This window comes from Lathyrus oleraceus, chromosome 5, assembly GCF_024323335.1.
Source record: "Lathyrus oleraceus cultivar Zhongwan6 chromosome 5, CAAS_Psat_ZW6_1.0, whole genome shotgun sequence".
Taxonomy (NCBI): Eukaryota; Viridiplantae; Streptophyta; class Magnoliopsida; order Fabales; family Fabaceae; genus Lathyrus; species Lathyrus oleraceus.
The window spans coordinates 285,358,663-285,383,949 of record NC_066583.1 but is presented as its reverse complement, the minus strand read 5'-3'; the positions used below and the strand labels follow the sequence as shown (position 1 = coordinate 285,383,949).

The 25,287-nt window shown below is 33.6% G+C and overlaps 5 non-coding genes across 5 annotated transcripts; all 5 read right to left on the bottom strand.

Annotated features, from left to right (window-relative positions):
- Positions 1–2,239: 2,239 nt before the first annotated feature.
- Positions 2,240–2,311, bottom strand: TRNAD-GUC (transfer RNA aspartic acid (anticodon GUC)). The gene has a single exon. It is a non-coding gene; the product is annotated as a tRNA-Asp (tRNA).
- Positions 2,312–4,956: 2,645 nt separating this feature from the next.
- Positions 4,957–5,028, bottom strand: TRNAD-GUC (transfer RNA aspartic acid (anticodon GUC)). The gene has a single exon. It is a non-coding gene; the product is annotated as a tRNA-Asp (tRNA).
- Positions 5,029–7,676: 2,648 nt separating this feature from the next.
- On the bottom strand, positions 7,677–7,748 carry TRNAD-GUC (transfer RNA aspartic acid (anticodon GUC)). The gene has a single exon. It is a non-coding gene; the product is annotated as a tRNA-Asp (tRNA).
- A 2,648-nt stretch (positions 7,749–10,396) lies between these two features.
- Positions 10,397–10,468, bottom strand: TRNAD-GUC (transfer RNA aspartic acid (anticodon GUC)). The gene has a single exon. It is a non-coding gene; the product is annotated as a tRNA-Asp (tRNA).
- A 2,647-nt stretch (positions 10,469–13,115) lies between these two features.
- TRNAD-GUC (transfer RNA aspartic acid (anticodon GUC)) lies at positions 13,116–13,187 on the bottom strand. Its single transcript has one exon. It is a non-coding gene; the product is annotated as a tRNA-Asp (tRNA).
- Between the last annotated feature and the right edge of the window lie 12,100 nt (positions 13,188–25,287).

Sequence of the window (25,287 nt, the reverse complement as noted above, 5' to 3'; positions counted from 1 at the left end):
ATGTAATCCTATAAATTTTAATAGGGTTCCAACATTTGGTTTTTGGAACTATATGAGGATGAAACTAATCCATAGAATTTTAAGATTCAATACACGTGCAAAAATAAAGAAGAAGAATCAGAGAGGTTACTTGTCTCGGAAACATGAGAAACAATCAGGTTAATTAATTGAAGAATTTTTTTGACTTGTTTTACCTTAAACACGCGCTTACTCCCGCATTGCCAAAAATTTTCAACATACTAATCATAACAAACAAAGTGACAAGTTTTCCTTGTTTGGACCATATTCTTTGACAAATTCTCCAAATACAAAGGGTATAACAAGAAAAAACATTAATCTGGATGGATTTCCTAGGTAATTTCCATAAAGTTAAAAAGATTTGAAATCTGATTACAAATAATGATTAGATTCTTTGTCACAATAACACAAATCAGATTTAGGGGCCATGTGAAATTCTCTAAATGATAGGTTCCCACAAATAGAACTCGATGATATATAATCCTCAAAATAATGAAATATTCAGAGGAATTGATTCCATAAAGTTTTAGCTCAAGGTAGTTATTGATCATTGGTGTTAATAGGATTATAAGATTATTTGAAACTCATATAACCATTACTACTATAATTCTACGATAGGAGGTCACCCATAATATTATTTGAATTTGTAATATGGTGGCTTGTAGATACATATGATGGACAAGTCTGAATGTTTAAATAAGGAAAAATCAAATTATTTCTTTTAATGATATATTTCACATTAGCGTCGAAGAAATGATAAACAAAAAGGTCAATATTGGGAGTTTTAAATACAAGGTATTTGTTCCAAGAATTCATTCAAAACATGATCATGTCTCTCCTACAAAGAAACCAACTACTATCATCAAATATGATATCCACGTTCCTCTTAATACCATAACATATAGTCGATCAACGTGGTAGCTAATATAAACTTATTCCTGATCACTCTAGCTCTAAGGGTATTGTCACCTTGGATTTTGTAAGTAATAAACACCATATCAAATTTAATGGAGTCTTCCTCATTCAATTTATGAGGGACCCAACACTCAAAACTCCCCCCTTATTGAGTAGTACAGACATTGTTCCACGTCACAATAAGATTCTTTTACTTAATAAAACCACCTTCCAAATATAGTATATAATCCATTTATCAATTTCCTTCAAAAGGCTGTCGTGCCAAGAATACTCCACGAACCCATAGTCAAGCATGCTTTGAATGATACTCTTGAATAATTTATTTCTACTAGTAGTAGATACCAAATAAGGTTTTGAAGCAGATAACTACGGTTTTATCCTGCCAGCAATGAGCAGTGACTAAGTAGCTTTGACCTTATCTATAAAATTAGGAATACTTAAGCAAACAAAAGAAATGTTAATGATAGAGAAGCCAAGAGTCTCAGAGATGACGAGAAGCATATGATGAGAAATAAAATTTGTATAAATAGTAGACTTGACAGTATTGACTGTATGGCGATAAATATCAACGCACATATTGAATAAGTGTGACAAGTTTTGAATGTTGTATTTGGTTCTTCTGCAAAAATCCATCACATCCTCACCATAAAGAATAAGAGACGGGGTGAAGCTGCCAATAGGATTTCTAGTTTGATACTTATTAACCTTATTCATAAATTTAGATGTCCCTCAATTAAGAACCTCTTATATGAGACAAAAAAGAAGAGGAGACGAGGGATTCCCATTTGTCTCTCCTGGGTCAAATAGCCTACTAAAATACTCACAAAAATATAAGTTTTGTTATTTTCTCTTCACATCCAATATTGGGGAAAGAATCGTCACATTTTCCCCAAATTGTCCCTATCTGGACATTTTAGAACGGATTTGATTTGATATAGTAATAATAAATGAAACTATGGAATCAAACGTTTGAGTTTTAAACTAGGGAAATAAAATTTAATATGAGGTAAAATAAGGAAATAAAATATATACATATAAGCCTTAAAATTTCTTTTATCGGTATATGTTTCAGTGACATTTTCTATGAATAAAATGACGTTGTATCATAACATATCAGTCAAAGGATAAGGATAGCCGATATCTTATAACAAGGCTTGTAATTTATTCTAAATTTCTAAACAATGGTATTTCCTTTCTACCAGAAAAGAGAAAGAGAAATTTTTCTTAAAAGAAAGTTAAAATTTATTATTTTTCAAATTAAAATAAATTCTATCCAAATCAAAATATAAAGAATGGAAATAAAATACGCCGTTGCCGGGGATCGAACCCGGGTCACCTGCGTGACAGGCAGGAATACTTACCACTATACTACAACGACTCAATTCTTCTGCATTTTTAATGTATAATTTCTTAAAAGTACAAAAATGTATTGAGTATTCAATTAGTTTATATTGATATCATTAACATTCTCAAAATGAGGTAAATATAAATTGTTGTTGTAATCTTAATGCAATTAGTCCATCTTTTTCTTTGCTGTCAAGGAAAAGTGTTATGAGATTAACAACTAAAGTCATCAGTTGAGAACCAATATCGAGCCACATAGAGTTCCGCCCATTTTTTAAAGTAGTTTTAACGTCCGCCTTAATACCAATTAACTCATATATAAATAAATTAAAGTTACTGATGTTTAGATTAAAACAATTCCGTAAATTAGTATATTGGTTCTTAAAGATACCACATCTAGTAGAAGGACCTAGAAATTCTCTAGTTACACCATCATTAATGCATGTAATCCTATAAATTTTAATAGGGTTCCAACATTTGGTTTTTGGAACTATATGAGGATGAAACTAATCCATAGAATTTTAAGATTCAATACACGTGCAAAAATAAAGAAGAAGAATCAGAGAGGTTACTTGTCTCGGAAACATGAGAAACAATCAGGTTAATTAATTGAAGAATTTTTATGACTTGTTTTACCTTAAACACGCGCTTACTCCCGCATTGCCAAAAATTTTCAACATACTAATCATAACAAACAAAGTGACAAGTTTTCCTTGTTTGGACCATATTCTTTGACAAATTCTCCAAATACAAAGGGTATAACAAGAAAAAACATTAATCTGGATGGATTTCCTAGGTAATTTCCATAAAGTTAAAAAGATTTGAAATCTGATTACAAATAATGATTAGATTCTTTGTCACAATAACACAAATCAGATTTAGGGGCCATGTGAAATTCTCTAAATGATAGGTTCCCACAAATAGAACTCGATGATATATAATCCTCAAAATAATGAAATATTCAGAGGAATTGATTCCATAAAGTTTTAGCTCAAGGTAGTTATTGATCATTGGTGTTAATAGGATTATAAGATTATTTGAAACTCATATAACCATTACTACTATAATTCTACGATAGGAGGTCACCCATAATATTATTTGAATTTGTAATATGGTGGCTTGTAGATACATATGATGGACAAGTCTGAATGTTTAAATAAGGAAAAATCAAATTATTTCTTTTAATGATATATTTCACATTAGCGTCGAAGAAATGATAAACAAAAAGGTCAATATTGGGAGTTTTAAATACAAGGTATTTGTTCCAAGAATTCATTCAAAACATGATCATGTCTCTCCTACAAAGAAACCAACTACTATCATCAAATATGATATCCACGTTCCTCTTAATACCATAACATATAGTCGATCAACGTGGTAGCTAATATAAACTTATTCCTGATCACTCTAGCTCTAAGGGTATTGTCACCTTGGATTTTGTAAGTAATAAACACCATATCAAATTTAATGGAGTCTTCCTCATTCAATTTATGAGGGACCCAACACTCAAAACTCCCCCCTTATTGAGTAGTACAGACATTGTTCCACGTCACAATAAGATTCTTTTACTTAATAAAACCACCTTCCAAAATATAGTATATAATCCATTTATCAATTTCCTTCAAAAGGCTGTCGTGCCAAGAATACTCCACGAACCCATAGTCAAGCATGCTTTGAATGATACTCTTGAATAATTTATTTCTACTAGTAGTAGATACCAAATAAGGTTTGAAGCAGATAACTACGGTTTTATCCTGCCAGCAATGAGCAGTGACTAAGTAGCTTTGACCTTATCTATAAAATTAGGAATACTTAAGCAAACAAAAGAAATGTTAATGATAGAGAAGCCAAGAGTCTCAGAGATGACGAGAAGCATATGATGAGAAATAAAATTTGTATAAATAGTAGACTTGACAGTATTGACTGTATGGCGATAAATATCAACGCACATATTGAATAAGTGTGACAAGTTTTGAATGTTGTATTTGGTTCTTCTGCAAAAATCCATCACATCCTCACCATAAAGAATAAGAGACGGGGTGAAGCTGCCAATAGGATTTCTAGTTTGATACTTATTAACCTTATTCATAAATTTAGATGTCCCTCAATTAAGAACCTCTTATATGAGACAAAAAGAAGAGGAGACGAGGGATTCCCATTTGTCTCTCCTGGGTCAAATAGCCTACTAAAATACTCACAAAAATATAAGTTTTGTTATTTTCTCTTCACATCCAATATTGGGGAAAGAATCGTCACATTTTCCCCAAATTGTCCCTATCTGGACATTTTAGAACGGATTTGATTTGATATAGTAATAATAAATGAAACTATGGAATCAAACGTTTGAGTTTTAAACTAGGGAAATAAAATTTAATATGAGGTAAAATAAGGAAATAAATATATACATATAAGCCTTAAAATTTCTTTTATCGGTATATGTTTCAGTGACATTTTCTATGAATAAAATGACGTTGTATCATAACATATCAGTCAAAGGATAAGGATAGCCGATATCTTATAACAAGGCTTGTAATTTATTCTAAATTTCTAAACAATGGTATTTCCTTTCTACCAGAAAAGAGAAAGAGAAATTTTTCTTAAAAGAAAGTTAAAATTTATTATTTTTCAAATTAAAATAAATTCTATCCAAATCAAAATATAAAGAATGGAAATAAAATACGCCGTTGCCGGGGATCGAACCCGGGTCACCTGCGTGACAGGCAAGAATACTTACCACTATACTACAACGACTCAATTCTTCTGCATTTTTAATGTATAATTTCTTAAAAGTACAAAAATGTATTGAGTATTCAATTAGTTTATATTGATATCATTAACATTCTCAAAATGAGGTAAATATAAATTGTTGTTGTAATCTTAATGCAATTAGTCCATCTTTTTCTTTGCTGTCAAGGAAAAGTGTTATGAGATTAACAACTAAAGTCATCAGTTGAGAACCAATATCGAGCCACATAGAGTTCCGCCCATTTTTTAAAGTAGTTTTAACGTCCGCCTTAATACCAATTAACTCATATATAAATAAATTAAAGTTACTGATGTTTAGATTAAAACAATTCCGTAAATTAGTATATTGGTTCTTAAAGATACCACATCTAGTAGAAGGACCTAGAAATTCTCTAGTTACACCATCATTAATGCATGTAATCCTATAAATTTTAATAGGGTTCCAACATTTGGTTTTTGGAACTATATGAGGATGAAACTAATCCATAGAATTTTAAGATTCAATACACGTGCAAAAATAAAGAAGAAGAATCAGAGAGGTTACTTGTCTCGGAAACATGAGAAACAATCAGGTTAATTAATTGAAGAATTTTTTTGACTTGTTTTACCTTAAACACGCGCTTACTCCCGCATTGCCAAAAATTTTCAACATACTAATCATAACAAACAAAGTGACAAGTTTTCCTTGTTTGGACCATATTCTTTGACAAATTCTCCAAATACAAAGGGTATAACAAGAAAAAACATTAATCTGGATGGATTTCCTAGGTAATTTCCATAAAGTTAAAAAGATTTGAAATCTGATTACAAATAATGATTAGATTCTTTGTCACAATAACACAAATCAGATTTAGGGGCCATGTGAAATTCTCTAAATGATAGGTTCCCACAAATAGAACTCGATGATATATAATCCTCAAAATAATGAAATATTCAGAGGAATTGATTCCATAAAGTTTTAGCTCAAGGTAGTTATTGATCATTGGTGTTAATAGGATTATAAGATTATTTGAAACTCATATAACCATTACTACTATAATTCTACGATAGGAGGTCACCCATAATATTATTTGAATTTGTAATATGGTGGCTTGTAGATACATATGATGGACAAGTCTGAATGTTTAAATAAGGAAAAATCAAATTATTTCTTTTAATGATATATTTCACATTAGCGTCGAAGAAATGATAAACAAAAAGGTCAATATTGGGAGTTTTAAATACAAGGTATTTGTTCCAAGAATTCATTCAAAACATGATCATGTCTCTCCTACAAAGAAACCAACTACTATCATCAAATATGATATCCACGTTCCTCTTAATACCATAACATATAGTCGATCAACGTGGTAGCTAATATAAACTTATTCCTGATCACTCTAGCTCTAAGGGTATTGTCACCTTGGATTTTGTAAGTAATAAACACCATATCAAATTTAATGGAGTCTTCCTCATTCAATTTATGAGGGACCCAACACTCAAAACTCCCCCCTTATTGAGTAGTACAGACATTGTTCCACGTCACAATAAGATTCTTTTACTTAATAAAACCACCTTCCAAAATATAGTATATAATCCATTTATCAATTTCCTTCAAAAGGCTGTCGTGCCAAGAATACTCCACGAACCCATAGTCAAGCATGCTTTGAATGATACTCTTGAATAATTTATTTCTACTAGTAGTAGATACCAAATAAGGTTTTGAAGCAGATAACTACGGTTTTATCCTGCCAGCAATGAGCAGTGACTAAGTAGCTTTGACCTTATCTATAAAATTAGGAATACTTAAGCAAACAAAAGAAATGTTAATGATAGAGAAGCCAAGAGTCTCAGAGATGACGAGAAGCATATGATGAGAAATAAAATTTGTATAAATAGTAGACTTGACAGTATTGACTGTATGGCGATAAATATCAACGCACATATTGAATAAGTGTGACAAGTTTTGAATGTTGTATTTGGTTCTTCTGCAAAAATCCATCACATCCTCACCATAAAGAATAAGAGACGGGGTGAAGCTGCCAATAGGATTTCTAGTTTGATACTTATTAACCTTATTCATAAATTTAGATGTCCCTCAATTAAGAACCTCTTATATGAGACAAAAAAGAAGAGGAGACGAGGGATTCCCATTTGTCTCTCCTGGGTCAAATAGCCTACTAAAATACTCACAAAAATATAAGTTTTGTTATTTTCTCTTCACATCCAATATTGGGGAAAGAATCGTCACATTTTCCCCAAATTGTCCCTATCTGGACATTTTAGAACGGATTTGATTTGATATAGTAATAATAAATGAAACTATGGAATCAAACGTTTGAGTTTTAAACTAGGGAAATAAAATTTAATATGAGGTAAAATAAGGAAATAAAATATATACATATAAGCCTTAAAATTTCTTTTATCGGTATATGTTTCAGTGACATTTTCTATGAATAAAATGACGTTGTATCATAACATATCAGTCAAAGGATAAGGATAGCCGATATCTTATAACAAGGCTTGTAATTTATTCTAAATTTCTAAACAATGGTATTTCCTTTCTACCAGAAAAGAGAAAGAGAAATTTTTCTTAAAAGAAAGTTAAAATTTATTATTTTTCAAATTAAAATAAATTCTATCCAAATCAAAATATAAAGAATGGAAATAAAATACGCCGTTGCCGGGGATCGAACCCGGGTCACCTGCGTGACAGGCAGGAATACTTACCACTATACTACAACGACTCAATTCTTCTGCATTTTTAATGTATAATTTCTTAAAAGTACAAAAATGTATTGAGTATTCAATTAGTTTATATTGATATCATTAACATTCTCAAAATGAGGTAAATATAAATTGTTGTTGTAATCTTAATGCAATTAGTCCATCTTTTTCTTTGCTGTCAAGGAAAAGTGTTATGAGATTAACAACTAAAGTCATCAGTTGAGAACCAATATCGAGCCACATAGAGTTCCGCCCATTTTTTAAAGTAGTTTTAACGTCCGCCTTAATACCAATTAACTCATATATAAATAAATTAAAGTTACTGATGTTTAGATTAAAACAATTCCGTAAATTAGTATATTGGTTCTTAAAGATACCACATCTAGTAGAAGGACCTAGAAATTCTCTAGTTACACCATCATTAATGCGTGTAATCCTATAAATTTTAATAGGGTTCCAACATTTGGTTTTTGGAACTATATGAGGATGAAACTAATCCATAGAATTTTAAGATTCAATACACGTGCAAAAATAAAGAAGAAGAATCAGAGAGGTTACTTGTCTCGGAAACATGAGAAACAATCAGGTTAATTAATTGAAGAATTTTTTTGACTTGTTTTACCTTAAACACGCGCTTACTCCCGCATTGCCAAAAATTTTCAACATACTAATCATAACAAACAAAGTGACAAGTTTTCCTTGTTTGGACCATATTCTTTGACAAATTCTCCAAATACAAAGGGTATAACAAGAAAAAACATTAATCTGGATGGATTTCCTAGGTAATTTCCATAAAGTTAAAAAGATTTGAAATCTGATTACAAATAATGATTAGATTCTTTGTCACAATAACACAAATCAGATTTAGGGGCCATGTGAAATTCTCTAAATGATAGGTTCCCACAAATAGAACTCGATGATATATAATCCTCAAAATAATGAAATATTCAGAGGAATTGATTCCATAAAGTTTTAGCTCAAGGTAGTTATTGATCATTGGTGTTAATAGGATTATAAGATTATTTGAAACTCATATAACCATTACTACTATAATTCTACGATAGGAGGTCACCCATAATATTATTTGAATTTGTAATATGGTGGCTTGTAGATACATATGATGGACAAGTCTGAATGTTTAAATAAGGAAAAATCAAATTATTTCTTTTAATGATATATTTCACATTAGCGTCGAAGAAATGATAAACAAAAAGGTCAATATTGGGAGTTTTAAATACAAGGTATTTGTTCCAAGAATTCATTCAAAACATGATCATGTCTCTCCTACAAAGAAACCAACTACTATCATCAAATATGATATCCACGTTCCTCTTAATACCATAACATATAGTCGATCAACGTGGTAGCTAATATAAACTTATTCCTGATCACTCTAGCTCTAAGGGTATCGTCACCTTGGATTTTGTAAGTAATAAACACCATATCAAATTTAATGGAGTCTTCCTCATTCAATTTATGAGGGACCCAACACTCAAAACTCCCCCCTTATTGAGTAGTACAGACATTGTTCCACGTCACAATAAGATTCTTTTACTTAATAAAACCACCTTCCAAAATATAGTATATAATCCATTTATCAATTTCCTTCAAAAGGCTGTCGTGCCAAGAATACTCCACGAACCCATAGTCAAGCATGCTTTGAATGATACTCTTGAATAATTTATTTCTACTAGTAGTAGATACCAAATAAGGTTTTGAAGCAGATAACTACGGTTTTATCCTGCCAGCAATGAGCAGTGACTAAGTAGCTTTGACCTTATCTATAAAATTAGGAATACTTAAGCAAACAAAAGAAATGTTAATGATAGAGAAGCCAAGAGTCTCAGAGATGACGAGAAGCATATGATGAGAAATAAAATTTGTATAAATAGTAGACTTGACAGTATTGACTGTATGGCGATAAATATCAACGCACATATTGAATAAGTGTGACAAGTTTTGAATGTTGTATTTGGTTCTTCTGCAAAAATCCATCACATCCTCACCATAAAGAATAAGAGACGGGGTGAAGCTGCCAATAGGATTTCTAGTTTGATACTTATTAACCTTATTCATAAATTTAGATGTCCCTCAATTAAGAACCTCTTATATGAGACAAAAAAGAAGAGGAGACGAGGGATTCCCATTTGTCTCTCCTGGGTCAAATAGCCTACTAAAATACTCACAAAAATATAAGTTTTGTTATTTTCTCTTCACATCCAATATTGGGGAAAGAATCGTCACATTTTCCCCAAATTGTCCCTATCTGGACATTTTAGAACGGATTTGATTTGATATAGTAATAATAAATGAAACTATGGAATCAAACGTTTGAGTTTTAAACTAGGGAAATAAAATTTAATATGAGGTAAAATAAGGAAATAAAATATATACATATAAGCCTTAAAATTTCTTTTATCGGTATATGTTTCAGTGACATTTTCTATGAATAAAATGACGTTGTATCATAACATATCAGTCAAAGGATAAGGATAGCCGATATCTTATAACAAGGCTTGTAATTTATTCTAAATTTCTAAACAATGGTATTTCCTTTCTACCAGAAAAGAGAAAGAGAAATTTTTCTTAAAAGAAAGTTAAAATTTATTATTTTTCAAATTAAAATAAATTCTATCCAAATCAAAATATAAAGAATGGAAATAAAATACGCCGTTGCCGGGGATCGAACCCGGGTCACCTGCGTGACAGGCAAGAATACTTACCACTATACTACAACGACTCAATTCTTCTGCATTTTTAATGTATAATTTCTTAAAAGTACAAAAATGTATTGAGTATTCAATTAGTTTATATTGATATCATTAACATTCTCAAAATGAGGTAAATATAAATTGTTGTTGTAATCTTAATGCAATTAGTCCATCTTTTTCTTTGCTGTCAAGGAAAAGTGTTATGAGATTAACAACTAAAGTCATCAGTTGAGAACCAATATCGAGCCACATAGAGTTCCGCCCATTTTTTAAAGTAGTTTTAACGTCCGCCTTAATACCAATTAACTCATATATAAATAAATTAAAGTTACTGATGTTTAGATTAAAACAATTCCGTAAATTAGTATATTGGTTCTTAAAGATACCACATCTAGTAGAAGGACCTAGAAATTCTCTAGTTACACCATCATTAATGCGTGTAATCCTATAAATTTTAATAGGGTTCCAACATTTGGTTTTTGGAACTATATGAGGATGAAACTAATCCATAGAATTTTAAGATTCAATACACGTGCAAAAATAAAGAAGAAGAATCAGAGAGGTTACTTGTCTCGGAAACATGAGAAACAATCAGGTTAATTAATTGAAGAATTTTTTGACTTGTTTTACCTTAAACACGCGCTTACTCCCGCATTGCCAAAAATTTTCAACATACTAATCATAACAAACAAAGTGACAAGTTTTCCTTGTTTGGACCATATTCTTTGACAAATTCTCCAAATACAAAGGGTATAACAAGAAAAAACATTAATCTGGATGGATTTCCTAGGTAATTTCCATAAAGTTAAAAAGATTTGAAATCTGATTACAAATAATGATTAGATTCTTTGTCACAATAACACAAATCAGATTTAGGGGCCATGTGAAATTCTCTAAATGATAGGTTCCCACAAATAGAACTCGATGATATATAATCCTCAAAATAATGAAATATTCAGAGGAATTGATTCCATAAAGTTTTAGCTCAAGGTAGTTATTGATCATTGGTGTTAATAGGATTATAAGATTATTTGAAACTCATATAACCATTACTACTATAATTCTACGATAGGAGGTCACCCATAATATTATTTGAATTTGTAATATGGTGGCTTGTAGATACATATGATGGACAAGTCTGAATGTTTAAATAAGGAAAAATCAAATTATTTCTTTTAATGATATATTTCACATTAGCGTCGAAGAAATGATAAACAAAAAGGTCAATATTGGGAGTTTTAAATACAAGGTATTTGTTCCAAGAATTCATTCAAAACATGATCATGTCTCTCCTACAAAGAAACCAACTACTATCATCAAATATGATATCCACGTTCCTCTTAATACCATAACATATAGTCGATCAACGTGGTAGCTAATATAAACTTATTCCTGATCACTCTAGCTCTAAGGGTATCGTCACCTTGGATTTTGTAAGTAATAAACACCATATCAAATTTAATGGAGTCTTCCTCATTCAATTTATGAGGGACCCAACACTCAAAACTCCCCCCTTATTGAGTAGTACAGACATTGTTCCACGTCACAATAAGATTCTTTTACTTAATAAAACCACCTTCCAAAATATAGTATATAATCCATTTATCAATTTCCTTCAAAAGGCTGTCGTGCCAAGAATACTCCACGAACCCATAGTCAAGCATGCTTTGAATGATACTCTTGAATAATTTATTTCTACTAGTAGTAGATACCAAATAAGGTTTTGAAGCAGATAACTACGGTTTTATCCTGCCAGCAATGAGCAGTGACTAAGTAGCTTTGACCTTATCTATAAAATTAGGAATACTTAAGCAAACAAAAGAAATGTTAATGATAGAGAAGCCAAGAGTCTCAGAGATGACGAGAAGCATATGATGAGAAATAAAATTTGTATAAATAGTAGACTTGACAGTATTGACTGTATGGCGATAAATATCAACGCACATATTGAATAAGTGTGACAAGTTTTGAATGTTGTATTTGGTTCTTCTGCAAAAATCCATCACATCCTCACCATAAAGAATAAGAGACGGGGTGAAGCTGCCAATAGGATTTCTAGTTTGATACTTATTAACCTTATTCATAAATTTAGATGTCCCTCAATTAAGAACCTCTTATATGAGACAAAAAAGAAGAGGAGACGAGGGATTCCCATTTGTCTCTCCTGGGTCAAATAGCCTACTAAAATACTCACAAAAATATAAGTTTTGTTATTTTCTCTTCACATCCAATATTGGGGAAAGAATCGTCACATTTTCCCCAAATTGTCCCTATCTGGACATTTTAGAACGGATTTGATTTGATATAGTAATAATAAATGAAACTATGGAATCAAACGTTTGAGTTTTAAACTAGGGAAATAAAATTTAATATGAGGTAAAATAAGGAAATAAAATATATACATATAAGCCTTAAAATTTCTTTTAGCGGTATATGTTTCAGTGACATTTTCTATGAATAAAATGACGTTGTATCATAACATATCAGTCAAAGGATAAGGATAGCCGATATCTTATAACAAGGCTTGTAATTTATTCTAAATTTCTAAACAATGGTATTTCCTTTCTACCAGAAAAGAGAAAGAGAAATTTTTCTTAAAAGAAAGTTAAAATTTATTATTTTTCAAATTAAAATAAATTCTATCCAAATCAAAATATAAATAATGGAAATAAAATACGCCGTTGCCGGGGATCGAACCCGGGTCACCTGCGTGACAGGCAGGAACACTTACCACTATACTACAACGACTCAATTCTTCTGCATTTTTAATGTATAATTTCTTAAAAGTACAAAAATGTATTGAGTATTCAATTAGTTTATATTGATATCATTAACATTCTCAAAATGAGGTAAATATAAATTGTTGTTGTAATCTTAATGCAATTAGTCCATCTTTTTCTTTGCTGTCAAGGAAAAGTGTTATGAGATTAACAACTAAAGTCATCAGTTGAGAACCAATATCGAGCCACATAGAGTTCCGCCCATTTTTTAAAGTAGTTTTAACGTCCGCCTTAATACCAATTAACTCATATATAAATAAATTAAAGTTACTGATGTTTAGATTAAAACAATTCCGTAAATTAGTATATTGGTTCTTAAAGATACCACATCTAGTAGAAGGACCTAGAAATTCTCTAGTTACACCATCATTAATGCATGTAATCCTATAAATTTTAATAGGGTTCCAACATTTGGTTCTTGGAACTATATGAGGATGAAACTAATCCATAGAATTTTAAGATTCAATACACGTGCAAAAATAAAGAAGAAGAATAAGAGAGGTTACTTGTCTCGGAAACATGAGAAACAATCAGGTTAATTAATTGAAGAATTTTTATGACTTGTTTTACCTTAAACACGCGCTTACTCCCGCATTGAGGTAAAATAAGGAAATAAAATATATACATATAAGCCTTAAATATTCTTTTATCGGTATATGTTTCAGTGACATTTTCTATGAATAAAATGACGTTGTATCATAACATATCAGTCAAAGGATAAGGATAGCCGATATCTTATAACAAGGCTTGTAATTTATTCTAAATTTCTAAACAATGGTATTTCCTTTCTACCAGAAAAGAGAAAGAGAAATTTTTCTTAAAAGAAAGTTAAAATTTATTATTTTTCAAATTAAAATAAATTCTATCCAAATCAAAATATAAAGAATGGAAATAAAATACGCCGTTGCCAGGGATCGAACCCGGGTCACCTGCGTGACAAGTAGGAATACTTACAACTCTACTACAACGGTATTTTCTCTTCACATCCAATATTGGGGAAAGAATCGTCACATTTTTCCAAAAATGTCCTTGTCTGAACATTTTATAACGGATTTGATTTGATATAGTAATAATAAATGAAACTATGGAATCAAACGTTGGAGTTTTAAACTAGGGAAATAAAATTTAATATGAGGTAAAATAAGGAAATAAAATATATACTGTAAGACCCTAATTTTGTCCCTAAGATCCCTAATGGCATCATAACATTTCATTTGCATAGCCTCAAGGATCATTAGCATCTTGGTTCCCTTTGCCTTTGGGTGGGACCTTTTGTGAGTGGTTTGAGATCACCAAGTGTAGCACCTCAAATTTGCACCCCCAATTCATGCATTCATTTAATTTTTTAGGTTACTAACATTACATTAACATTGCATAGTGCATTGCATCACATTCAACTGGCATGGGCATCAAGAAATCCATCTGTGCAAAAGACCAAGCATTTCCATGAGATGAGAGCCACATGGTTGTTCTAGAGAGCTTATATGAACCAAGGTTCATTTTGAAGCAACTTGACCAAGTGTTAGAGGCTCAAAAGTCAACAGTGCAGTTTCAGGTCATCTGGGGCCCATAAAAGTCAACTGCAAGTCAACTGAGGGCTAGGAGATGGAGAAATGGTTTGAGACACGTCATTCATGTCCCAAAGAGGTTTATTCATCATGTCAAACATCTACCTCGAATATTTTGAAGTCAGATCAAAAGTTTCCCAAAATGGAAAGTGACCTGTAATTTCAAGTTTCCAAAAATGGCAAGTTTTTGGACTACTTTCAACTTGACTTTCCATCATGAAAGAAGCTTCAAATGAAATTTTGTCCAACATGAAAGTTGAATATCTTTCTCTCCCATTTCCAAAAAGTCCAAGATCATGAGCATCTGATGAATGGTTAAGAAGATATGATCAAATCATTGCCAAGTGTGAATGAAACTTCAAAAGGCCATAACTTTTGATCCAAAGCTCCAAAATGAGTGCCTCTTTTTGCATTTTGCTCCTCATGACATGTATTTTCCAAATTATTCATCACATTACATGAAATTTCGTCACATGGCCATTTGTTCATTCATGCTTATTTTGGAGGGAAAATCATGAATTTGAGTTTGGTGCATCATATGAGCTTTTTAACCATTCCAACATGTTCATAACATGGTTTTAAGTGAAATTGCATGGCCATTTGCTACTGTTCACGTGGGATTGCCATGCATGAGGTGAAAAATCAATTTTTGCATAACACCTCTTTTCTTCTTAAAATTCCATTAACCAAGCCTAAGCATGATTAGCAATTGGATTAACACAGCATATAAATAGTAAATCCTAACAGAATTTTCATAGTTCACAATTCTAGATCTAGATTCAAACTTTCCCTCCAAATTTTCTCTCCACCATAATTCAAAATTCTTCAAAGAACACTTGATTTTTATTGCATATTCTGTTTTCTTGATCCTCAATTGGTAGAATTCAAGCCATTGATTGAAGAAATTGGTGAAGAATCAAGCAATTCCATACATGAACATGAACATGGAGTTTTGAATATTTAGCTAGATCCAAGCCATTCCAAGGGTTGAATTGTGCTTCAGAAGTCATTACAAGGTTGGTAGAAGAGACTTGGATGCTGCTGGACACCTGAATCCATTACTGCCATTGTTGGAGCTTCAAGAGGTAGGTTTTTCGAACCTCCTAATTCTTATTTTCATTGCCATAGACTTGTAGTTCGTTGCTTGTTGATTCTCCTGATATAAAGATCTTGAAATTTGGTGCAATATTCATGGAGATATATGAGTTTAAAGTTTGGATGTGAAATTTTCTTTTCATCGATTTGCATGATTCACGAGTAGTTAGGATGAAATAATGATAGATTTGAATTCCTCATGTTGTAAGCTTTCAAATGATGCACTCATGAGCGAAATCTGGAAAAAAAGTTGCATGAAGTTACTATTCATCCACCGTCTTCATGAAGAAGACGGTGGTTTCCACCGCAGGACCGCCGTGCAGGAATAATTAACCCTAGCTCTGGTTCAGACCTTGAGAACTACTGTTTGGACGCTAGTAACATTCGGTTCACGTGTTCGATCCCAGTCCTGCGCATTTCATCCTTTTTTTTCATTTTAATTACTATTGTCTAAAACGACGTCGTTTCATGTGGCGCGCCTGGGAGCATCAAGGCCTCTGTTCGAACCTGATTGAGCGCATTGTTCCAATTTCATATTTCAATTAGCCTTTTCATGATGTTTCAATGTTTATTTCATTTTTTCCATGATATTCAAAAAATCATAAAAAATAGCTTGATGATCCAATTAATTCCCAACTTTTTTCTACTTATTCATGAGAATGTCTAGAATTTTATGGTGTTGATTTTAGGGTTTTTTCATTTGTGGAAATTAAATTGTGTTGAATTGATTGAACATGTGTACATTTGGACCATGCCTCATTCAAACTAATGTGAAATGCTCAATAATTATCCAATTGCCATGAAATTTTGTGTGCTGATTCCCAACATGTTGCTTGATATTTGAGGCTTGGTTGTGCATTTTTATAATTTTTCATTGCTGTTTTATGCATGTGCTAATATGGTGTGATAATGTGTGTCACACAATTTGCTGTTGATCTTATTCATTTTCATTTCCTTATCAATTGAGCTTATCTGTTTATAATTTTTGGCATGATGATTGTATTGGACATGTTGTATGCTCATAAAAATTTCCAGAATTGTTCGAGTCATTTCTGTTTTAATATGGAATTTTCATTCTTGATGATCAATTGAGTGCTTTGAAATTGCCTTTGCCATAGCTTGCTCATGAGATGACTTTGATTGATGCTTTTGACTTGGTCCTTTTTAGGACATATTCTTGCTTGTTTAAATGAGCTTTATGTTGAGTATTAGCTTCTGTTTTGACTTTTTACTCCACCTTTGACCCTAGGCTTTGCCCTAGGGGTTTGAACTCACATTTGAGCTGTGTATTTCAGGATCAAGCATCCAATCTCCATGGTTGATGTTGCCTCATCACTTGAGCTTTGATGTTAGCTTTGCTTGCTAACATTTGATTGTGTTGTAGGTCTTTTGGTGGTGGATTCATTTGAATGAGTGCTCTTATGACTTGTTTGTTGTGTATATTGGAAATCACTATTGTTTATCTGTTGACTGTTTGTCTGAGTACTATACTGATTGTTTGGTTGTTTACACAGGTACATTAGTTGCTTAAGTTCATTACTTGAACTTTGCTTTGCTTGTGGTTGGCATACCACTTAGGTAATGACCTCTAACTCCATGTAGTCTGGAAGACCTGTCATGTTCTTTTGGCAGACACCTGTCTGAAGGCCTCCTTAAGAGGCAATGTTTGTGGTTGTTTAATTTTGTGCCTTGTACTTCAAGTCCTCCTAAGTGAAGAGGCAATGGGAAGATAGAAGGGATGTGCAATCCATCCCCTGCTATTCAGTTGAGTCTTTCATCTTGCTCGCACTACGTGCTGATGCATTTTGAATAAACACCCAAGATCCTTGTACATAGAGTCAGTCATGTGGAGTAGAGTTCCCCATTCTGGACTCCCACATCTTCATTGTTTGAAGCTCTCCCAGGCTAGGGATAAGAGCTATGAGGACCAATCCTCATTACCTTTCATCTGCTCACCCTGACGGTCAATGTCAGTGGTTAAGAGCCCTTCATACCCTACAGTGGCTTGTTTGTCGAGGTTGACATGACCCCTTGACTAAAGCCCGACTTGTTTGTCGAGGTTGATATGACCCCTTGACTAAAGCCTTACCCTTGATGTTTGAGCCCCTTGTTGGTGTGTTTACTTTATGTTATATGTTTGTGTATGGTGTGATTGTATCCCCATAGGATTGCTAGACTTCGCATAGTCTCTCGTTTGCATGTCAATTAAGGTAGCACGGTTCCTTCGTCTAGGACTTCCTTTCTTGCATGAGCTTTCCTAAAACACAAACAAACATTATCTCCCATTAAGGACACGTTAACTCCTTCTTCTACAGGTGAGTAAGTCTCCAAAGGTCGAGCATCCGGTAGATTGCGTAGTGACGTCGTTCACCTAAAAATACAAAACAAACAGGAATAGTTTAGCCGAACTACGGCAACTCTGATTCTCATGTTCAGATGAGATACGTAGGCACGAGATGCGATGTCTTGTCGAGTTTGACTAACGACTAACCTCTAATTCTTTTCTCTCGCCCTCGTTGCGATTGAGACCTCCCTTTTCTCTTGCCCTAGTTGCAATCGAGACCCTCCTCTTGTGTGTGCTTGGAGTCCGATGTAAGTCCAGCGATTGGCATTCGGTTTCCAATTCGCCTGTTTCTTTTGTGGAGTCTGATGTAAGTCCAACGATTGGCAGTCGGTTTCCTGTGCGTGTTTGTTTGTTTGGAGTCTGACATAAGTCCAGCGATTGGCAGTCGGTTTCCTGTGTGTGTTTGTTGGTTCAGAGTCTGATGTAAGTCCTGTGATTGGCACTCGGTTTCCTTGTTTGTTTGTTTTGTCTGGAGTTGGATGTAAGCCCAGCGATTAGCATTCCATTTCCAGTTGTATGTTTGCTTTGACGTCTCAGCGTCTCTGTTTAGCATTTTGTTTGGCGTGCGTTAGCCGAGCTACGAGTGCTCTGATTCTTACTCTAGTTAGAGAAGATATGTATGCATAGGATGCGACATCCTAGCGAGCACGTTTCCCGTTTCCCCGACAAACTACGTAGGCCCAGGATGCAACATCCTGCCGAGTCCTCTTCTTCCGTCTTTCATCTGTTTTTCCTTCCAGTGTTTTGTGCAGTTTTGAGCAGTTTCTTTAGCAACCTTTCTTCTATTCTTTTTGAGCGTGGATCCCATCGAGTACGATGGATGCGTAGGGGTGATAATACCTTCCCTTCGCATAACCGACTCCCGTACCTATCGATCTCTGGTCGTGAGACCATTCCTTTCCAGGTTTACTTCGAGCGTTTCCTTTCCCTCCTTTGGGATAAATAACGCACGGTGGCGGCTCTGTTTCTTTTTCCCGCCGGTTTTTCGCGTAATGCGACACCAAGAATGCTTGAATTGTATATCATTGCTTTTCTTATTTTGTTTACTAACTAAAAGCACAAAAATATGTCACTAAAATCTTTTGTTTGTAACTTGAGCAATCACAAGGTCAAGAGCTTCAAGGAGATCCTTTGTGCAGAGATATGACCAAGAGAAGATGATAGCAAGCATGGTAATGTTTCCCAAATCTCTCATCCATCAAATATGCCTCCTTAGCATCTCAATTCATAATTTTGATCAAAGCAAGTCAAAGGGTTTGAGGTTTGTTCCCCAAGGAAACCCTAGTTCATCAGATCATCCATAATGCCTTGCTCTTGAAGCAACCTCAGCCCATGGTCAAATACAATCAAGGGAAGTTATTTAATTCTTCATTTCATTCATATTTGAACTTATTTGAATATCCTCAATCATCAATTCATCAAGGTATGAGTTGTGGACTTGAAAAGTTGATCAGTCAAATCATCTAACTATTTTGAAATACACTGAGACTTAACTTTCTATGTGTTGGTCAAATGGAGATGGTTCCAAAAGAAAAAATGTTCTTAAGGACAATATGAACAACTTTCATGTTCATCAAATTTTGATTTGAAGCATGGAAAACCATCTGCCATCCCAATACATTATAGGTCATTTTGATTGAAACCCTAATTTTGGGTCAACTTCCCAAGGACATAACTCATTCATTGTTTATGATTTTGAGGTGGGATCAAATGCATTGGAAAGCTTAAGATGTCTACTTCAAATGTTATGTTGAACAAAATTTCAAAATTTCAAACTAAATACATGTGATAATGCAAGACATTATAGGTCCTTTTGGGTCAAAGGCATTAAAAGTCAAAAAAGTCCAACTTCAAGTGCCCATACCTTCTTCATCAAAAATCCAAATGATGAAACATTTAAGTCCATTTTGAGTGTCTTGAAAAGATAGACAACTTTGATGTTTGAGGTTTTTCCATTGGAAGCTTGCATCATCAAAACAGAAGGGCTTGAAAGTTGGCCAAATTTAGAAACCTTGCCTTGACATGTTTTGCACATCACACTTTAAACTCAAAATTCATAAATTTCCACACTCCAAATGAGTTTTTGTCCAACATAACATTTGTTCCTCATACAAAGACCTTTCCAACCATTACCCATATGCCTATGCTTGGATTTTCTAAATGGTACTTTCGAAGAGATGATTGATTAGGTACAATTGGAGAATTCACTTGAAATCTTGCTACATGAGCATTTGCCTTGCAAGTTACACGTCCAATTCCCTTTGGTTATTGCTCAGAGTTCATTTTGCATTGTTTTTGGGCCTTGTGCATGGTCATGCAAGCCCATGCAATGAAGCTTCACATGCCATGCACACAGATTCTTCCACACTTCCCTTGCCACTTTCTCTATAACTAGAGACTTCATTCCCTCCATTTCACACCCTAATTTCAACCTGAAACGGTGCTGAAATATTTCCCTAACCATCACCAAAGAAGCAATTGCATTTTATTCAAAAAAATTCAGATCTCGAATTCAACTTCATCTGGCTGTATTCATAGATCTAGTGCTTCTAGACCTTCACCACACATCTCATTGAACTTCTGTTTTTATAAAGCAATCAAGGTTTCAAGCTCAAATCACCAGAACTCAAACTTGAACTCCAACTGGTATTTTCTTCGATTCTCTTAATCCATTGACCTATTGGCTGTGATTTTGTGTTGGCTGAAGTCCTCTCAATAGAGGCATCATCTTCATGCTTTTAATTTTTGCAACTCATCGAGTTCATGATGAACACTAGATTTTTCAACTTCTGATTTCTCAAATCCTAGAGATCTAGAATGAAAAAGGATGGTATAAGGATGATGTACATCATCCCAGCTTTCTATTGATGTATAGATCGTTTGATTTGGTTAAGTTTTGAAGTTCTGCATTTTGGCCGGAATCTGGAAGCTCACCGGAGAAGACGGTGGCTCCGGTGGCTTCATCATGTCCAGTTTAAATCTGGACCGTTTGATCAATTTTCCAGATTCAATCAGGATCATTCATTGATATGACTTTTAATTCTTTCCCATACGCGTGCATTGACCGTGGATCACCATAGGCGCGCGCTTCTTGGCCTCATGATTTGCCAACTCAATTAATGAGCTTAGATCAGACGGTCCACGCTTTTTTGCATTTTTATTTTCTTAATTTCCTTTTATTTCAAAAAATCATATCTCTTTCATTTTTAATCCAAAAAATATGGGACCAATTGCATTGTTTCCCAAATAAATTCTAGTTTCTATTTCTGATTTTTAATAATTTTTAGTTTGTCATTTGATATTTTTTGTGAATTTTCTCTTTTCTGGTTATTTTTAATTCATTTTAAATAGTTTTTGATATTCAAAAAGTACAAAAATATTTTCCTAACCTATTCGAATGATGATGGATCTACGAAAAATATTCTCATCAATTTTTGAATTTATTTGAGATTTATTTGAGATTTTAGTTCAATTAGGTTATTTTTATTCATTTTTAATTGATTAAAAATAGCTTCTGACTTATAAAAATGCTGAAATTTTTTGTCAAACTTTGTTTGACCTTGTTGAACTTAGGATAAATGACTTGGACGTTTCAAGGTTGATTTGAAGTGATTTTGAAGTTTGACCCTTCTTTAATATTTTAATTAAAGTTTATTTTTAATATTAAAAAATGCCAAAAATATTTTATTCTCTTCTTGACTTCCAATCTTCATCTCACTTCTGTTTTTGATTGTTTGACCTTGACTTTCAATGTTATTGGTCAACATATGAAGATTGGTACACGAGGTTTCATCTAATGCACTTTAATTTTTCCATTTCCATTCTCCATTATTCATCTCCCTCTTCTTCTTCTTCTTTTCTCTTTTTGATCAATGAGTTGAAGGTTGATAAGTTAGCATTGATTAGATGGATTTAACCTTCCTTGATTCAAATCTAATTCATCTTGATCAATTGATCAAGTGAATGGCTTTGCATTAAGGATAAGTTGTCTTTTAAATCATGCAAAAGGCTTAAACCAATACAAGATCATTTCTCTTCTTCTTTTTGGCATGGCAAGTTTTTGGGACTTGGTTCACTAATCAAGACTCCTAACTTCTGTTTGTTGCCTACATTATTATTGACCGGCCTCAGATAGTTATGACTTCTACATAAGTCCAATTACGATTGCTTAACATAGCGCTAAATTTGCCTTATGGCATACTAACTACTAACACTAACTATTAACAATTAACATTTACTTTATGCAATTTATTATTCTTGCACATATTATCCATTTGATTTTCTCTTTGCTCACTTGAGCACATGTTTATGTTAATGCCATTTGCCTTTTGCTCACTTGAGCACATAAATGTGTATATATTATTGTGCTTGTGTTTTGTTGTTTTGATTGTTGTGGACCAAATGCAAAGAAATGGACTTAGTTTCTAGGACTTTCCCTATGCAAAGAAATGGAGAATTGGACTTAGATTCTAGGACCTCCCTTATGCAAAGTTGGAATAAATGGACTTTAATGATGAAGATGGGTTAGAAGTACCAAATCTCTAAACTCTCTTGTCCATTCTTGTTTTACCCCATGGAACTTTTGATGTGTGTGATTTTGTGCTAGGAGTTTCCATTTGAGCTTAGTTGGAGGACCATTGCCATGTTCATCCAAGTGGAAGATACAAGATACATTGAGGATCTCTTATGAGACTTGTGTGATTGCTTATACTTTGTGCTTGTTTATTCCAAAGGATGGGAGCTACTTGGATCATCAATATGATTTCAAGAGAGGAACTCCTTGTGTGGTTAATTCTTTATCCCTCATCTTTTTGTTTTCCTTAGGACTTAGCCCTTCTTCTTCATCTCTCCACTCTAACCCAAGCCAAAACCCTTTTTGTGCAAACATTTAACTATTGTTTTCAAACATTAGAAACCTAAGCCTTATGCTTTTGATTTTCAAACTTTCTTTTCATAACACTTATTTTGAATTGAATCTTTAAGTCAACCTTGACCACTTTTGTATATACTTCTAATTGGTAAATATAACTCATTCAAATGTTTCTTTGTGGTTCCAATGATCACTTCTTAATCAAATTTTTCATAATCTTTGGCTATTAGGTTTGAGTTATCCTTGTGGTAGATGTAATACTCACCCATATCCTTAGTGATGGACAATGAGTCTTCCATGCTTATTATAGGGTTAACCCCTCACTAGCATGTTGAAGCTATCCTCACATGGTGGATTTGTGGTTTGGTTGAGTTTTCTCCCTTTGATAACAAAAGACCTTAAGGCTTTTGGACCAATCAATTCACCAACTTCTTTTGAGATTTTTACCCCGAACTACGAGGTTTTGATCCTAATCTTTTTATAAGATGGTACGTAGGCAATGGGTTTATCCATCCAAACACAAAATGTAAATAAACTTGTATATTCTCCTCCCATCTCTTCAATCATGTTTGCACAAAACAAATTTTCACAAAAAACAATAACCTTTACAACAAGTGTGAAAAGGGCTCCCTAGGAGTACCTAGGATGTTTTGGGTGCCTAACACCTTCCCATTGCATAACCAACCCCCTTACCCAGATCTCTGTTTCTTTTACTAGTTTTTGTTAAAACTATTAGGTTTTTGTTCGCTTTCTAACCATTCCTTTGGATAAATAGAAGTGCGGTGGCGACTCGACTTGTATGATTTACCTTGGATTTAGCCAATATCTCTAATGGTAACGAATACCCCGCTACAGAAAAGTGGCGACTCTGCTGGGGAACCTATTTTCCTAGTGGGTTTTTCCAACTTTTTATGCTTGTTGTATTATATTGTTTTGTGACATATTTTTGTGCAATTTGGGATTACTGTATTGTATGTAATGATTGATTTGCTTGATATTAATTCCTTGTATGCGTGGTGATCTTTATGAGATGAGTTATATACTCGGACTCGAGTGCACTTAGGATAGGAGAATGGCGTAGTCTTGTTGACTTGTGTGGAGTTATTCCTTAGCAAGTTAACTTGCAAGTCCATTCACTTGGTGGAGGTCATGTTGGGATCAATAATGTCACACAAGTAAGTTGTGGTTAGACATTACTCTTTCCAATATAGACCTTAGAAGCCAAGGACTTTAGTTTACCAAGCCCATCTTGGCCTATTCTTAGGATGTAGTGTGAAAGTCGTTCAAGTGTAAGATTTATTGTTACGCGATACTACACTCATAAGAGTCTCTCTTGAGAATATTTTTGGAATACGAGTAGTCGTTTCTCCGATAATATCTGAAAGATGGGATGATGACTATGGGAACCTCTTGTAGAACATGTTTGGCAGGTTTAAACCCTAGTGCATTCCCTTTGGGTGGTTCTTAACCTAAACTCCATGCTCGTGACTTGCAACAAACCCTTGATTCATGGTTGATACTTTCATGTATCCTTAATATCAATGGAACTTGGGTGTTGATAAGGTGTAAACCATAATCCACCAAAATGGATGATTGATATTAAGGATAATATGATCCACCCCATGACCTTTGTTTGGTGTGCTTTGCTTGATCCTTGAGTGTGATTGTTGCATTCATGCATCCATTTGCATCCATATCATCAATAATAAAGAAAATTTTCAAGGAACTCAAAGGGGTTTATTTGCAAAATTGCAGACATGGAAAGACAAAGAAGGAATACGAAGAAGTACAACTTCAGACAACCAGATTTGAAAGAGTTAAGGAATCTGACATCCTATGTACTAGATCCCTTGGGTTTCAAAGCTCGTTTTGGGAAGCTTCTTCCTCTTCTGACTGCTCAGGTGGATGAAGGACTGATGAGTGTATTGGTGCAGTTTTATGATCCCTTGTACCGTTGCTTCACGTTTCCAGACTTTCAGCTTTTGCCTACCCTTGAGGAGTATGCCTATCTTGTGGGTATACCTATCCTGGATCAGTTGCCGCTCAGTGGCTTGGAGAGTGTTCCTACTTCTCAAGAGATATCTGACATGTTGCACATAGATGAATCCTTGGTTGGTGCTCATATGACTACCAAAGGTGGAATTCAAGGTCTCCCTTCCGAGTTCCTCATTGCTCAAGCTACTGTTTATGG